The sequence below is a fragment of the Pteropus alecto genome, unplaced genomic scaffold (genome assembly GCF_000325575.1).
Source record: "Pteropus alecto unplaced genomic scaffold, ASM32557v1 scaffold87, whole genome shotgun sequence".
Classification (NCBI taxonomy): Eukaryota; Metazoa; Chordata; class Mammalia; order Chiroptera; family Pteropodidae; genus Pteropus; species Pteropus alecto.
Window position 1 is genome coordinate 4,644,678 of NW_006443225.1, and position 17,467 is coordinate 4,662,144.

The 17,467-nt window shown below is 37.4% G+C and overlaps 1 pseudogene; it reads left to right on the forward strand.

The window, feature by feature from the left end:
• Positions 1-17,467, forward strand: part of LOC102884792 — a 100,833-nt pseudogene continuing 83,366 nt past the window's right edge.

Below are 17,467 nucleotides of genomic sequence, written 5' to 3' on the forward strand. Positions count from 1 at the left end.
ATGAACTTGAAGTACGGGTGGCATTATCTCACACTTCAGGCCACTCTGACCAAGGCTACACACCATTCTTACCTGCGTAGAGAAAAGATGCCTTTGGTAATCGTGAAAATACAAGGTCATGGTTCCCGGAATAAAGCTTATCCTGGAGCTCAGCGGGGCCCAGAGTTCCCCGAAATGCTGGAAAAAGTCCCAATGGCAAGGAAACTAGAACTTCTCGTTTCCTCCACCGCCTTCTCCTGCAAGGACACCAAAGGTCAATGATGGTGCCTGCACCACTGGCAAGAGACACAATCAGCTTCTCTGGAACTGACATCTTCTTCACTCATAAATGGCAATGGACTTTCATCAGGTCGAATCTCGCCAGCACCAGTTCAGCTGGTAAAACGCAGGCCAGCTGATGTGCCTGGACATCTGTATCACTTCTCAAGTTCGTTCCCTCCACACTCTTCCGCCCCCCAAAACTTTATCTTCACCCTCCCTGTTCTCCTCACCAAAGCTCACATCATTCTTCACTGAAAACACACATTTAATGTTTGTTTTATGTTTGGCAAGGGAGACAAACATGCATTGGGTATACTTCTTGCCCTTAAGGAGCTTAAAATCTGTTTACTCAAAAAAAAAAAAAATCCAGGTGTAAGTGGATCTATACAGTTCAAATCCATGTTATTCAAGGGTCAATTCTATTTTTATCCTTCTGCGTTCAAGAGAATCAAGCAATATGTATTACTCTCAAAATATTTATTCCGATACCATTGACTGTACTGTTTCAGTCTGACTCTGGCCTTTGTTAAACTGAAACTGAAGCTAGTTTCTGTGAACAGAGGTATTTCCGGTGGAGAGGGCAGCCAGATTATGCCCATGCAGAGCTGTGCTATGGGACCTCCAGCAGAGGAAAACCATCCCGAAATGCTTAGACAGGAATCAATGTGTCTGTTCAAGAGGTTATAAAGATCACCTTGTCCCCTGGGAGACTACTTTCCAATTTAGGAAGAGCCAACTGGCCTTGTCTTCATCACAAAAACGAAAGGGAACATCCAGGCTACAATCTGAATGATACAGATAGCATTTCAAGGAGCTCTGACAAAGGAAATAAAAATAAATTCCTTAGGCCACCTCCTAGAGACATTCTAAAGACACATGAAATGATATCTGGGAGGCCTTTAAATCACGGGGGAGGCAAACAGGTCTTTATATAAAATGTAAACCCAATTTATTTTATATATATATTATTGTTTACATGATAATTATACCTTAATTCTGTTGGCTTCGTAATGGCTGTTCTTAATTTGTCTATTCACAGTGAATTTATTTTGCCCAAGCTTTTGCGCTATTTATAATATTCTATGCAGCATGTTCATACTTATTTATTTAACAGGCGTGTGAGGAATGCTTTTATGCTCCAGGCATTGCACTAGTAAAAATTAATTTCTAGTCCCCAGGGAGCTTACATTCTAGTGAGGTATTAGATAAGAAATAAGTAGTGTGTAAGCATATCAGATAGTGATAAGCTCCAAGGAGAAAGATAAAACGAAAAAGTTGTCTTGGAGGTGTTAGGAGGGGAGTTAGGATTTCAAACGGAATAGTCAGGAAAAGCCTCATTGAGAAGGTGACATTTGAGTGAAGACCTGAAGGAATGAGAGAGCGAGCCGTGAAGATATCAGGGTGAAGAGTCTTCTAGAAAGAAGGAAGTGGAGGTGAGGGAGGAACGTACACGGTCCCGCTAGGAGGAACTGCGGTGGGGACTCAGAGAGAGAGACAGGCAGATGACAGGAGACGAAGTCAGGTGGATTACTTGGGTCATGGAAAGCTGAAGTGAGATGGGAATCACTGGAGCACAGTGAGCAGGAGCAGGACATGACCTGACTTAGGGTATGACAGCTCTACTCTGGGTGCGAGTTGTGAATGTCGTGGAGGGGGCCGGGGTAGAAGCAGGGAGACCACTGAAGAAGTGATAGCAATGACAGAAGTGGAAAACTCAGGTCATGGGGCCCTACACGTTAGCAATGAAGTCTGAGGGGAAATTATTGGATTCTAAGTGCATTTTGAAGGGAGAGCGGACAGGATTGGTTGATGGGTTGAATATGAAACGTGAAGGGGAGGAGGTAAAGAGGACTCCAAAGATGTCGAGGGAAGCGACTGCAAGTCTTGTGTGAGAGAATAGACTATATATATATATATCTGCCCCCAGTTTTTGGCACAGAGCTCCTGAAATCCCCGTAATTTTCTAAGTGATAAGAGCACTAGGAACATCTTTTGTTCTATTTGATTGTTGATTCTTGTTCCTGACACAAGGCTCCTAAAACCCTTGTAAATTTCCTGGGTAATAACGGTGTTTCTTATTCTAATGAGATGACTTTGGGAGTGCTCCTCGTTGGCCCCTGGATGGGGGCTGGTCACCAGGAAGACCAAAACATGATTAGAACCTTGAAATTTACAGCCCCATCTCCATTCTCTCCAGAGAGGAGAGGGGCTGAAAATTGAGTTAATGATCTATTATGCTCTCATGAGGAAGCTTCCATAAAATCCCCAAAGTATGGGGTTTGGAGAGCTCCCAGGTGAAAAATGAAGGTGGCACGGCCCTACGTGTTAGCAGGTAAGTTGGCGGAAAACACGCGGAGGAGCCGGGAGAGTGGCTGGCCGGGAGAGGAAGTGGGGGCTCCACACCCCTTTTCACATGCCTTGCCCTACGCATCTCTTCCACCTAGATGTTCATCTATGTTCTTTATCATATCCTTCAATAAACTGCTAAGCATAAGTATGTGTTCCCCTGAGTTCTGGGAGTTATTCTAGCAAATTAATCGAACCAGAGGAGGAGGTTGTGGGAACTTTCAATTTGTAGCCTCTCAGATCAAAAGAACACAGGTGACTACTGACGTGGGGCTGGGGCAGTGTTGTGGGACTGATTCTTTAACCTGCGGGATCTGATGCTGTCTCGAAGGAGACAATGTCAGAATTGAATTAAATTGTAGGACACCCAGTCGTGTCGCATAGAATGGCTTGGTGGGGGAAAACCCATCAGGTTTCAGAAGCATCATGGGTATGGTAGCAGTGTGAGAGCAAAGGGAAAACACAAGAGGAGGACTGAGGTTTCTCCTTGTCAGTTGATAATAGAATTAAATAAGAAACAAGACTGGGAGAAAAATCAAGAGATCACCTCTGGACAAGGTCAGCTTTGGAGATGCCGGTGAGCCATCTGAATAGACAGGTTGGGTCAGCAGTTGAATATACAAGTGCAGGAGGCAAGGGAGAGTGATGGACATAAATTTGGGAGTCATTGAAAACTGGTATTTAAGCCATGAGACTAGACGAGATCTCAGAGGGAATAAGTGAGAAGAGAGAGGGGCCCTGGTGAACTCTGGCCTTAAAAAGAAGTGGAGCCAGGACAAAAGACCAAGAGAGAGTGAACAGGAGCACCAGGCCTGGGCCATATCCTAGGACCCAAATAAAGACTATTTCAAGGAAGAGAATAATCCGTTGTGTCCACTGTCCCTGAGTGGTCGGGATGATTGACATTGCATTTAGGAACAGTAGCATAAAAAAAGGAAAATCCCGATTGGTATAGATTCAAGAGAGAATGAGAGAAGCCAAATTGGAAACTGTAAGTATGGACAACTGTCCTGAGGAATTTTGCTGTAAAGGAAAAAGTAGTAGGCAGTGGGGAAAATAGAGTTAAAAGATTTTATTTTGTTTTGTTTTGTTTTAAGATGAGAGAAATAACAGTAAGTTTGTAAGCTGTGTTAGCCTCTTGTGACTGCTGTAACCAATCACCATAAACTGGGTGGCAAAAAACAAAATAAATTTATTCTCTCACAGTCTGGAGGCCCGAAGTTCAAAATCAAGGTGTCAACAAGACCGTACTCCTTCCAGAGGCTCAAGAGAGGATCCTCCCTTGCCTTTCCCAGCTCTGGGGCCTGCCGGCACTCCTCGTCTTGTAGCCACATCACTCCAATCTCTGCCATCATGGCCACAGTGCCTCGCCCCTTTTCTGTGTATCTTAAGTCTCCCTCTTCCTCTATCTTATAAGGATATATGTGATTGGATTTAGGGTCTACCTGGATAATCCAGGGTAATCTCTCTATCTCAAAATTTTTAACTTAATCATATCTGCAAAGACTCTTTTTCCAATAAGGTAACATTCACAGGTTCTGAGGATTAGGACATGGATATATCTTTGGGAGCCATTATCAGCTTTCTGTGTAAGCAGATGACAAGGATCCAACAGAGAGAATAAAATGATAATGCAGCAAAGAGGACAATTACTGAAGCGATGTCCTTGAGTAGAACAGAAAGATTGGAACTAGTGTACAAATCAAGGAGTTGACATGATGTTGGGGCATGGACAATACATCTATAGTATCATAAGCAATGCAATTTTATTTTTTAGTTTCAGAAGACTTTATTTAAATTGGGTGTATGCTGTAGACTTTATTTTCCCTTTGTTGCTTAACAAAGAATTACAAATCTAGCAGTTTAAAACCACACATAGACAAGGCCAGAGAAAGAAAGATCTTCTAGCATGTCTACAAGAAAGACAGAGTCTCATGGCCATTGCCATATAATATAACCTAATCATGGAGGTGACATTTCTTCATTTTTGCCACATTCTTTTGTCTGGAAACAAATCATAGGTTCTTTATTGGGCTATTTTATCAAGAAGAGAGTTTACCCAAGGGCATAACTACCAGGATGTGGGGATTATTGAGGGTCTTCTGCCATGTTCATAATCAAGGTTGAAATTGATATAAAATATCCATAATTTGGTTAACTCTTATTTTTTTTCATCATTAAAAAAGAAAACAAGGAGAATACTTTTGTATGGCACTGGTGGGTAAAGTAGGACTCTCCGCTTTTATCCTAGTTGAGGATGGCCTTAGAGCAAAAACTAAAAGAGGAAATGAGGAAGAACCAGTTTGGAATATTCAAATGATACTTTAAAAAGTTAACGAGCTTCTCTCTCAAAAGAATACATTTGATTTGCTTTTCTTATTCCACTCACATGCCCAAAGATTCATGCTCTACATTACCCAATTGCACTGATAAGAGAAAATAGTACTGAATTTTGTTGACAAGCTGTTATGCATTCATTTTATTAACTAGGATCTTGGTTGTATTATTCTCTGGCAGCCTCAGTTTCTTTATCTGCTAATGATAATAAAGGTTTCTACCCCATGGTCTTAACAATTAAATCAGATAATCTACTTGTGATGCTCATCACAGCGCCTGACAGTTAGAAGAGCAAATAAATATTGACTTGCGTTTATTATTATTATCTTAACAAAACCATAAAAACAAGAAAATATATCCAATAGGTTATGTACTCAATTGATTTTCCAGTTGAATCGGTTTCATAATTATATTACCTCCTGAATATTTCCCACATAAAAGGTCAAACGATAGAAGCACATTGTAGGGACAATAGAATGTTCTGAATGTTGCTTGCTTTTGAACTGTTTCTCCACTCAAAAATGTATAACCTTGGAAAACCAGATTCCATGTGGCTTAGTTCGCTTATCTGTAAATTGAGGATAATTTGGATAATTTTTGTATTTCCCTTCTAGGGTGTGGTTCATATTAGATGGGATAATTCATGTTCAGCAATTAACCCAGTGCATGGAAGAGGGTAAGTGTCCAGTATACAGTAGCCAGAAGCAGCAAAATAGCCCAATAAGTAATAGCCAGGCCCTTAGAAACATCAGTAGGAAAAGTATGACCTATATTAATGTGTCCGGGGTTTTTTCTATGTGTTTCATTAGTTACCTCTGATTGTGAGGCATCAGTATGAATATTCCAATTTGGGGATTAAGGACCAATAAATAGTCATTGGAATTTTAGGACCAGTAAATAAATAAAAATATTTAGAGCACCCAATTTTTTTTTCTGTTAAATAAGAAAAATTAGTCATTTTTCCTAGAACTGGAAAAGTAAGAAGGACATTATTGCAATTTAGAGGTTAGTCTTTCAAACCAAATAAATTTTGCTTTATGAAAACTCAAAAACTCAAATTATTTTTTTCAAGGACTTCTGAAAACTTTATCTGAGGCTGGTGCTGCCTGTAAACCAATGATTAGGAAATATGGGGCTATAACAAACTTAACTGGGAGACCCAAAACAAGGGATGAGTAAGCAAACCTGTAGGGAGAATTTGGCTTCTCCAGCTGTAAGCAGGGGATAGAGCCACCCCATTCCCTTCGTGGAAACACTGGGAAGATGCGTGTGATAATAGCTACGAAGCCTTAGATCATGAAGAGAAAGAAAGGTCCTATGTAAATCATGAGCCTAGTTACTTTTACTTAATATCACCTTATTTATCTTTTATATTCTTTTGCCCTAGAGAGACATAATCTACTTTGAAAATGTCTTTATGAAAAATCCAAACATAACGTTAGTCACTTTTTATTTACCCTTGTCCCTTTACATCACCTTTGAATTTCTTTAACCTATTTAACCTTTTCATAACGAGTTCCTCCAATCTGACAATACTCCAAAATCTCCATGTAGTGTTTAGCGTTTGAAAATATGGAGTTGAGGTGCACTCCAGGAACTTTCATTTTTTAAATATTTTTTGGTAACTTCAGAAAGTCAGTGGACGCTGAATGATATTTCATGCTATTTAAGGGGGAGCCCTTTTCCTCTTAGGATATAGAATTTCCTAAGAATTTCGAATAATAATAAGCACTTCAGCATCATGTTTCTTAGCAATATGTATATAAAATTAACTTTATTACAGCTTGTCCCATTTTACATTTCTGCTATAAGCAATGGCAAATTCCTCCATAAGCAATTTTCTTTCAATTCATTTTGTACACGGTAACTCAGATTCTCTCACATGGTATCAGAGGTCTGCTTCAGGCTGAACAAAGAGACAGAACATTGAAAGACTGGATGTTGTTTATTCGAGACCCAAAATGAGTTGAAACGTTAAGTGACACTATATCACGTAGAGAAAGCCATGTCAGACTGAAGTTTTCCCCTTAGCGATGACATTTCTTTAGACTTTTTTTTTAGTGTGGAAATTGGGGTTTTTGTGGAAAAGTGGGAACTTTGTTTCACAAAGAAAATCTCCTTATGAGAGTGATGATAATGGCCTTTGCTCGCGAAGCAGCACACACTGTCTTTCGCTAGTTCACTATTCAAAATTTTCTATCCAAATTTAAGAGAAAAATGTATAGCAGTAACAGAAAGGTAAAGTCGCTATGAAGGGGAATTGGCAGAGAACCATTGAAAATTGCATTCTCTGAACTCCAGGCAGAGCAGATGATTGGGCCATCTACGGCAAAAGAGGGCTTTTCTTGAGAGAGAATTAGAATCCGAAGGAATAAATGGCGATCAGAGCGGAGGGCTTTGACTTCCTCTCAGCCGCCTTTTGTCATCTATGAACGCCAGAAAGAAGTCTAGGAAAATGTCAATTTTCTAAGTTCGAACCCCCGTGAACCAGAGACTACAAATTATAGTGAAAAAGGGAAAAGGGAAATGAGTAAATGTGTAAGAGCATCTTTCATAATTCGTCTTATAGGTTGTTTCCATGAAGCAAAGAAGAAAATGTGACTGTGATTTAGTTCAGGCCTCTCCCAAATGTGAATGAAAAGAACTACACCTAAGTATTTTGTGTGGGTTTTTTTCTTCTTTTTAACATTATTCTATAAGTACAGCCTTAAACTAAAGGTTAGATAACAAAATATATAGGAAGCCTCCTTTGGTTTCAGCTTTGACATGAAATAAGCTTAGAAACTGTCACTCCCACCCTTAATATAAGAAAAAAATCTAACCGAAAATGAATGACTTTTTCTCGACCTCACAGAGAACTGAGGTTGCAGGGCAAACCCCACACCTTGAAATCTCGAAAAACAGGAGAATCCAGAGAATCTTGTCTGATATCTACTTGCCTGGAGCAGAAGCCACTGGAGCCATAGACCTGCAGGAACAGTGATATGATAACTTGACAGAGTCCTGGAGGCTGAGTATAGATGAGCATGAGAGCGAGAAATTCCTGGGACTGCGGTCTTAGGGTGGGAGAGTGACCGGGTGCGTGCGTGTGGGCTACACTTGGTGACATTTAATTCGGGAGTCTCACCAGGTTCTCGTGGTAAAGACTCAGGAAAGATCTCTTGGTGTCTTTAGCAGGGGGAGGAGAACAGAAACCTTATGAAATAATTCAAGAGCCTCCTCACTAACACAGGCCCACTTCTCAAGAGAAGACTTTCCAGACCCTCGTCTCACTAGGAATCTGAGAGGCAATTACACAACTCCAGCTTTTCTACCCTCCCTGTCTTACCTAAGGGGGGGAAAAATTAGAAAACATTTGTGAAGGTGTTAGCCCACAGACATAGCCCACTAAAAGTCTAAGATTTAATCACATGATTTTAGAACTTGGCCCTTCCTCAGCATTTTACCACATTACAGGGCTCCAGTGAAACAGTGCATGACAACCGAAAGAACTGCAAGATGCAGCTTTCTCTGAGGAGGAGCACTGAGGAAAGCCCCCAAACAGCAAGGAGGACTAAAACAGGAACGATAGAGTAAAGCCTCTGGCACCGAGGGCTGCAACAGACATTAAACACAGCTGAACTAGATTAGCAGACCTCACGCTGAAGCCCTATTTGACCTCAGTTCCTATTACTTGAGAGAGCACATCTAGCTTGAAACAAAACAACTATGAGACATGCTAAAATGCCAGAGAAAAACACAGTCTGAAGGCACAAAGCAAACATCAGAACCAGTCTCAGATATGACATAAATTTTGGAATTATGATGTAAAGAATTTAAAATAACTATAGTCAATATGTTAAGAGCTCTAATGAAAGATATAGACAACATGCAAGATGTTAGCAGAAAAAATGGAACTTTAAGAAAAAATTAAAAGGAAAAGCTGCGGGTCAAAAATACTAACATAATGAAAAATGACTACATTAGGCTCATCAGTAGACTGGATATGGCCAAAGAAAGAATTAGTGACATTGAAGATAAGTTAATAGAAATTTCTTAAACTGAAAGAAAAATTAAAAAAAAAAAAGAATGAAAAAATAGAACTAGGCATCTAGTTACTGTGGGATGGTTTCAAAAACTAACATACACAAAATAGATATACAAGAACCAGAAGAAAGAGAAAACAGAACAGAGAAAATATTTTAATTAGTGATGATCAAGAATTTTTAAAAACTGATGGCAGAAAACAAATAAAAAATTTAGCAAGCTCAGACAACACCGTAAGGATAAATATCAAAATATCTCTACCTAGACATATTATATTCACATTGCAGAAAAACAAAAACAAAGAAAAAAAAACTTAAAAGAAAGTAGGAAAAATAAAACACCTATAAAGAAACAAGGATAAGAATTATAGCATATCGGTCTTCTCAACAGAATCAAGAATTACTTAAATATGAATGGTCTAATTACACAAATTAAAAAACAGAGGTTGTCAGAGTGAATTAAAAAATAAGACTTCAGGGGGCATGCATATGGGAAATATATATATTTATATAACTTTTAAATAATTTTAAGTAACTGTATATCTTTTAAGTAATGTATTTAAAGCAATTTTTAGTTTCTTTATTTTAAACAGTACAAAAATCTTATTGTTAGTGTGTCTCTATTTAAACTGACATCCTTTTCAGAGCATTTTAGTCCCTTGGTACAAATCTAAATTTAGTCTTTTACATTTATTAGCTGTTATTCTTTGAAGGAGAAATTTGATCAATATATCTTATCCTGAATTGCATCTTCCATAATAAAACAGCTCAAGAATTTTATTGAGCTCAAAAAAAAGTAAAGCAAGAGGTACAATTCTTATTGAATTGGATAATACACGCATTTATTCATCTGTAATTCTCCACTTTCCTTAGAGGGATTTTTAAAATCTCTTTTATGTTTGCTCTTCTATTACTTCATCATTTTGTGCCATTGCTTTTTGCCCGCCTGTCTCTCTGACCAAGATGATTTCAAATTTAATCATTCTCACAATAATGTATTTCAAAATGATTTATATGCAATATGTAAAAGCAACAGCACTGACGTGTAAAATGTTAAATCCCTCAGGTTTCTAGACTTTGAACTTGTCTCAAGTACTAGCCTTTGCTAATTTGGAAAGTGTTTGCATATGAGTCATTGTGTCACTCTATTATGCTTCAACTCTCTTCTCAAATTGCTATCTACCGACCTGAAATTGTCTGGCTGTGATCGAGCAGACAAGAGTCAACTTTACATTTTTTTAAGTAAAAGTACTTTAATGACCTCGAAACAGAGCACAGGAAATTACCTTAGTGCCCTGAGTCTCTCCATAAGCATTTCTTTTACTTTCTCTAGTTCTACATAATAGGAAGTTACTCTGTCTCTCTTAGGACACCATTAAAGCAGCCTATGATTCTATGTGACAGTGAACAGAATTTAATATTCTGTATTGAGCAGAGTCCTTAAAAACTTCAAGTCCATTTCATTATGTCATATTTCCTGATTGAAAGACAATTCAGAGAAAAAAATGTTGGGGTGAAAGAGAAAGATGGAAGGGGGAGATGGATTAGATAGAGATATAGATGATATAGATAGATAGATAGATAGATAGATAGATAGATAGATCATAGATAGATATTAGATGGTAGATAAAAAGACAGACATACATATATACAGACAGACAGAGACAGAGAAAGAAAGAGAATTAAAAAAAAAAAAAAAACACCTTAGCTTTCTGCTAGTGGAGCTATACCTTTGCTTTCATGGCATTGCAAGAGAATTCCAGGGACCTTGCTTAGCCCTGAGGAACTTGCTATTGAAAAATAAATCCCATTCTATTCAGTTTGCACAAAAATCAAACAAAGCCATTCATTTTCTTAATTTTTTTCAACCTCAAAGGAATACAAATAAGTTATCTCAATTTTTTTTTATCAAAGTTAGTATTCTAAAGTTTTCCTTTTTTCCTTTCCAGTGATTTCCACCCATCCGCTCTGCAATGATATCTTCACAAAGCAACAGAAACATACTGAACATATTGATTACCAAGTAGAATGGTTTCCCTGGCAACCATAACCCAATGAAAACCCTAAGAACTGCCTTCCTTTCACATATGAATTTTTCCTAATGATTTCAGACATCACAGATGGTGGAAACATGTACAAAAGTACCTGACCCAAAAGTGTTGCTGCAAAAATAAAGTTGACTCAGTGAGAGATACGCTGCTTTGTTCTGTGGTTAGCTAATATAGTTCTAATTTGTAGTATTTCAATAATTATGAAATAATCCATTCCTTTGTGCATTATAGTATGTGAATAAATTAGTTTTCTATCAGTGCCATAATAAATCACCACAAACTTAGGGGCTTAAAATATCAAAATTTTATTATCTTACAGTTCTGTAGGTCTCACTGGACTAAAATCAAGGTGTCAGCAGGGTTGTTTTCCTCTCTGGAAGCTCAAAAGAGAATCTATTTCCTTGCCTTTTTTTACTTTCTAAAACACACCTGCACTCCTTGGTTCATGGCCCCTTTCTTTTTTAAAAGCTAGCTACTTCACATCTCTCTGGTTCTTCCTCCATCATCACCTCACAGCCGATAAAGATTCTTGCTTTTAAAGACTCTTTTGATTATATCGGGTCCACCTGGATAATCCAGAATAATCTCTCCATCAAGGTTGTTTCCTTAATCACATCCACAAAGTCCCTTTGGCCATGAAAGGTAATAAATTTACCTATTCCAGGAATTAGGCCATGGACATCTTCCAAGGGCCATTATTCTGCCGACCACAATGAGTCTATTGTCTAGCATGTTAACAAAATAAAAAGATATTTCTAAAAATATTGACGTGCAATGGAACATACAATTTGAATTGCTTCTTTTAAGTACTAATGGTTATTTCACATTGATCTAGAGCAGAGACCAACAAACTTTTTTTCTGTAAAGGGCCAGACCTTAGATATATTTTGCTTGGCCAACCGTACAGTCTCTGTTATGACTATTCAATTCTGCCATTGTAGTGTGAAAGCAGCCATTGACAATATATAAATGAATGAACTTGGCCGTGTTCCAAACAAATTTTCTATACAAAAATAGGCAGTAGGCCAGATTTAGCCTGCAGGCTCTAGTTTATGGATTTATAAACTAGAGCTATGAAATCTCCAATCCCATTAGTAAAATTTGACATACATTTTTAGAACTGCGATTACTTCTTTTTTTGGATAGAGAAGATAAAACTAAAAGTGTGCACTTGGCCTCTTCAACTATGTATGAAGGATATAAACATTCTTCATTATCATAAAATCTTTGTTGAATACCAGCACCAGGGAATGACTATAAAAAGCCAGAAGACAGAGAGTCGACCCTCAGTGGGCTTATAGTATAATTGGATGAGACACATATTTATTAGATAATAAAGTTTTTTATCTATATGTTTAGTTGACAACATTATTTAATCTTGAAAAGTATCATCTTTAAAAATTACATAATGGAAACCCACTTTTTGTAGTGACAGACCTTTTTATTGGACTGGCCTTCTTGAAAATAACAATGATAAACTCTAGAAAAATATATATATATATATATTTTTCCCAATCCCCCCCACTCCCGCCCCACTTCCACCCATGACCTATGAATGTTGCCTTTTTCCCCTTAAAAACTGGATCTCTGAAGGCCAGGTGTCTTCTCCCACAAGCTTGTGGTGTGCACCCGCAGCCTGGTGCCCTCAGGGTATGGTCTGTGGCTCCACCTGGGGCACGAACCCAAGACTTTCTGCATGTAAAGCAGAAGTGCTAACTACTACACTTTGGAGCCACCTTAGAAAAAATATTTTTAAAAAAATAAAGAAACAACTACATGTAAGCAGTGGAAAATGACCAGAGCACACAAAGAGAGAAGTCTGTTCTTAAGAAAAGAGAACTCTGATGAATAAAAATTTGTTCTTGTATGAATTTTTGCTTGAGGGCACAACCTACACTGTGTGGCATGAGGAAAAAGAACCGAAGCAAAAAACTGTTCCTACTGCCCAAAGCAGTCAGGATATAGAGTTAGGAGATGCTAGAGAACATAAGGAATAAATAAGAAATTCCAGAAATTAGGGAGCCATAGAAGGAGAATTCTCAAAACTGCATATAACCTTTGTCCAAACCCTTGGCTGAGCCCTGCATTTTGCATGCATTAAAAACCACCAAGACTTTAGTGAAAAGTACTAGCTGGAACATTGGAAGAACTGAACATTTTCAGCTGCTATCCATTCCAGGGGAGATAGAGATTGGGGTTTGATTCTAATAAAATTAACAAAAGTCTACAGTGATGAGAGAAAGACAAAGAGGTCCAGAGTCTTTATCTCTACAAACAAATGTATCATTTAAAATGTCCAGAACACAATAAAAAATTACTAGACATGGGAAGAAATAGGGAAATGAGGACAAGAGCTAAAAGAAAGGTAGTACATGGTAACAGACTCCATAACACAAATGTTGGAATTAAAAGGCAAGGATTTTAGAGCTGATATAATAAATATATTAATGACTTAAAGGAGAACATTTTCATTATAAATGCACTAAAGGGAAAAATCTCCAGAGCAATGGAAACTATAAAAAGAAAACCAAATGGAAACTCTAGAAGATAAAAAGTAAAATGTATTGGAGTAAAAATATTAATGATGGAAGAAAATGTCAGTGAATTAAAGATAAATGAAATATGAAAAAGGGAGAAAAACTATTGAAAAGAATGTGAAGGTTAGTCATACAAAATCAAATTGATCAACGTGCAATTGGAGTCTCAGAAAGAGAGGAAAAAGAAAATAGGCAAAATAAAATTGAAGAAATAATGATGAACAGGTTTTCTACAGTAGTGAAAACAACAAAATAAAGATCTCAAGAAGCTCTGAAACCCTATGCATGAAAGAAGAAGGGAAGAAAGAAAGAAAAGAGGAAGTTAGAAAGAGGGGAGGGAGGAAATACGTAACATATCATGGTTAAACTTCTGAACACTGAAGAATAAATAGAAAATCTAGAAAGCAGTCAGAGAAAATATATTATATATAAGGGTGCAAGAACATTAATAATAGCTAACTTCTCATCAAAAACGATGGCAAGATACTATATCTAGCAAAAATATAAAAAGTGACATTGGAATAAAATCGTTTTTAGAAAAAAGTTAGAAAATTTTACTAACAAGCCCACACTTTAAGAACTACTAATAGAAATTCTTCACTTGGAAGGGAAATGACACCAGATAAAATGAGTGTTTTATAAACAAAGACATAAAGAGTATTTGACATGCTAATTATATGGGTACATTTATGAGACTCTTTTCCCCTTTTTCTGTGTATATGTATATATGTAAGTATGTATAATATGTGTGCATCGGTGCATTATACATACTTATGTATACTTAAATATATTTTAAAGCCATATGAAGTCTAAAGCAAAAATAAGAGTATCAATGCTGTATTAAGGAACTTACAATGTATTCGATGTTAAGATACACAACTATAATAATACAAAGGGCAGGGCAACAAATTGCATTAAACTGGCACATGGTTCTTGTGCTGACATGAGGGGTACAATATTAACACTAAGTACATTATGATAAGTTAAATACCTATGTTATAATCCCTAGGGCAGACACATACAAACACACACACACACACACACACACACACACAAACACACACACACACAGACTCACTACAAAGATACATAGCTACAAAGCAAATAGAGGAATTACTGTATAATGAAACACTAAAAGATATTCAATAAAGCAAAAAAAAAAAAAAAAGGCAGAAAAAGAGGGACAGATGAATATAAACCTGATAGGACAAAGAAACGAATAGCAAAATTTATAAACCCCAAAGCAAACATATCAATATTTACAGTAAATATTAATTAAACATTCTTGAGAAGAAGCAGAAATTATCAGACTGAATTTTTTACATTTATTTTATTATTCTTTTACAGTTGATGTACATTATAATAGTTTCAAGTATACAACATAGTGATTATTTATATACCTTATGAAGTGATCACGCCAATAAGTCAAGTACTCACTATAGACAGTTATTACAATATTATTGAAATCTAAAGCCATCTATTAGAGTTACACCTTAAATATAAATTCATGAATAAATTGGAAGTAAAAAGATGAAAAGTGATATACCATGTAAAGTAACAGTAAGCACAAGAGACCTGAGTGGCTATATTAACATGAAAAGTAAAATAATGTCAATACAAGGATTATTACCAGAGATTAATAGGGATAGTTCATAATGATAAAAGCTTAGTTCACCAGAAAGACATAATGATTATAAAGTTTGTGCAATAGCTGAAGAATTTAAAAATACACAAGCAGACATTGATAGAATTTGATTGAGAAATTAACAAATCCATACTCACAAAACGTAATAGTCAATATTATTAAAATATCACTCTTCCCAAAATTGATCTAGAGTTGATGCAATCCTAGTTAAAATACCAGCAGGATATTTTGGGTAAATAATTACAAACTGACTCCAAAATTTATATAGAATTAGTCAGGACCAAAAATAGACAAATAATTTTGAAAAAAGAAAGAAAATATTTGGAAAAGTTTTACTCCCAGATTTCAGTAGTTACTATAAAGCTATGTTAATCAAGATAGTGTGGTAGTGACATATGGTTGACAAATAGTCTAATAGAATAGACCCATTTTTATATGATCGACTGATTTTTTTAACCAAGGGGCTGAATTAATATAATAGGAAATGGAAACTCCTCAACAAATTGTGATAGAACGACTGGCCGAAATTAATTCAAGGTGGATCATGGAGCTAAAAATATATCTAAAACTTTAAAGCTTCTAGAAAGAAACATTGGAAAATATATTTAAAAATTTGGTATAGAAAGAGGGGAAAAAAATGGCAACCAAATCAAAGTTGTGACAGAAACAAAGAGCAAGCAGCAAGGAAAGATCCCTGGGATCTAAATGAACAATCCATACAACTAGGGAGAAATCCAAGAAAGCACCCTGCAAAGGCAGAAGGTACGATGGGGCAAGGACACAGGGCTGCCGGGTCTCGAGAGATTGAGTGAGACAGGCTGCTGCAGCAGCAGTGGCAGACATCTCTTAAAGGAGTTGCTTCTGCAAGCGGATTTTCACGGTGACGGACCTGCTCTCTCTGAGCACCAGTGCTGATTTGGCTGCGCGCAGGGAGCACCAGGGATTTACAGGGAGACATTGTTGGAGTGAGGGCCCAGGCAAGACTCGCTCTGTACAGAAGTGTCAGCAGTATCCATTGTTCCTCCCCCGTCCCAGTGTGTGGACAGAGCCCCGCCACAGCTGTGCAATCATCAAACTGGAGAACAGGTCGCTCCGCCCAGAGGATTCCCTGAAACCCTGCCTCCCACAACTCGCAGCTTCACCCAAGCCTCATCCAAGTGTATCCTCAGTGAGTCAGGTGCTCCTTGCTGAGCAGTGCCTACACTCACATTGGAGGCAGCTGGGCTTGGTTTCTGGTGTGGCCTTTAGAGGCAACTATAAGCACAGCATCTGTGGATTGCTTGCTGAATCTTAACAGATGGCCACAGAGGCTTGGGCTAAGTTTGGCATGCAGCTTAGGACTGTGCCATTGGACACCGACTTCACAAATCCACACTAATAAGACCAGGAGACTTAGGAGCTTTGCTTAGTACATAGAAACAGACACGAAACAGCAGCCAAAATGGGAAGACAAAGAAGCAGAAACCATATGAGAGAAAAAAACGGAGATCCAGATATAATAGAGTCAAGTAATCTAACAGATGCAGAGTTCAAAACACTGGTTATAAAGATGCTGGTTATAAAGGTTATAAAGTGAGAACTTCAACAAAGAGATAAAAAAAAACATAAAAATGGAAATTATAAAAGAGAACCAGTCTAAAATGAAGAACACATTATCTGAGATGAGAAGTATATTAAATGGAATAAACAAAGTAAATAAGAAGAAGATCAAATGCCCTATCTAGAGGACAGAAAAACCAATCAGGGCACTTAATCGGAATGGCAAGAAAAATGATGCCAATACTATAAAAATAATTTAAGGAGCATATAGGACACTACTAAGGCTCCAAATATTCATCTGATTGGAGTAACTGCAGAAAATCAAGATGTTGAACAGCTGTTTGAAGAAATAATGATGGAAAACTTCCCTAACCTGGTGAAGGAAATGGACATACAATCCCAGGAAGCTCAGAAAACCTCAAAAACCAAGGATCCAAAGAAGCCCACGCCAAGACACATCATTATTAAACTACCAAAGATTAAATACAAAGAGAGAACCTTAAAAGCAGCAAGAGAAAAGCAGATAGTTACCTACAAGGAAGCACCCAGAAGACTGGCAGCTAATTTCTCAAAAGAAACTATGCAAAACAGAAGGGCTTGGCACAAAATATTCAACCTGATGAAGACCCAGGATCTACAACCAAGAATACTTTATCCAGCAAAGTATTACAGTTGAAAGACAGATAAAGAGCTTCCCAGACAAAAATAAGCTAAAGGAATTTATCA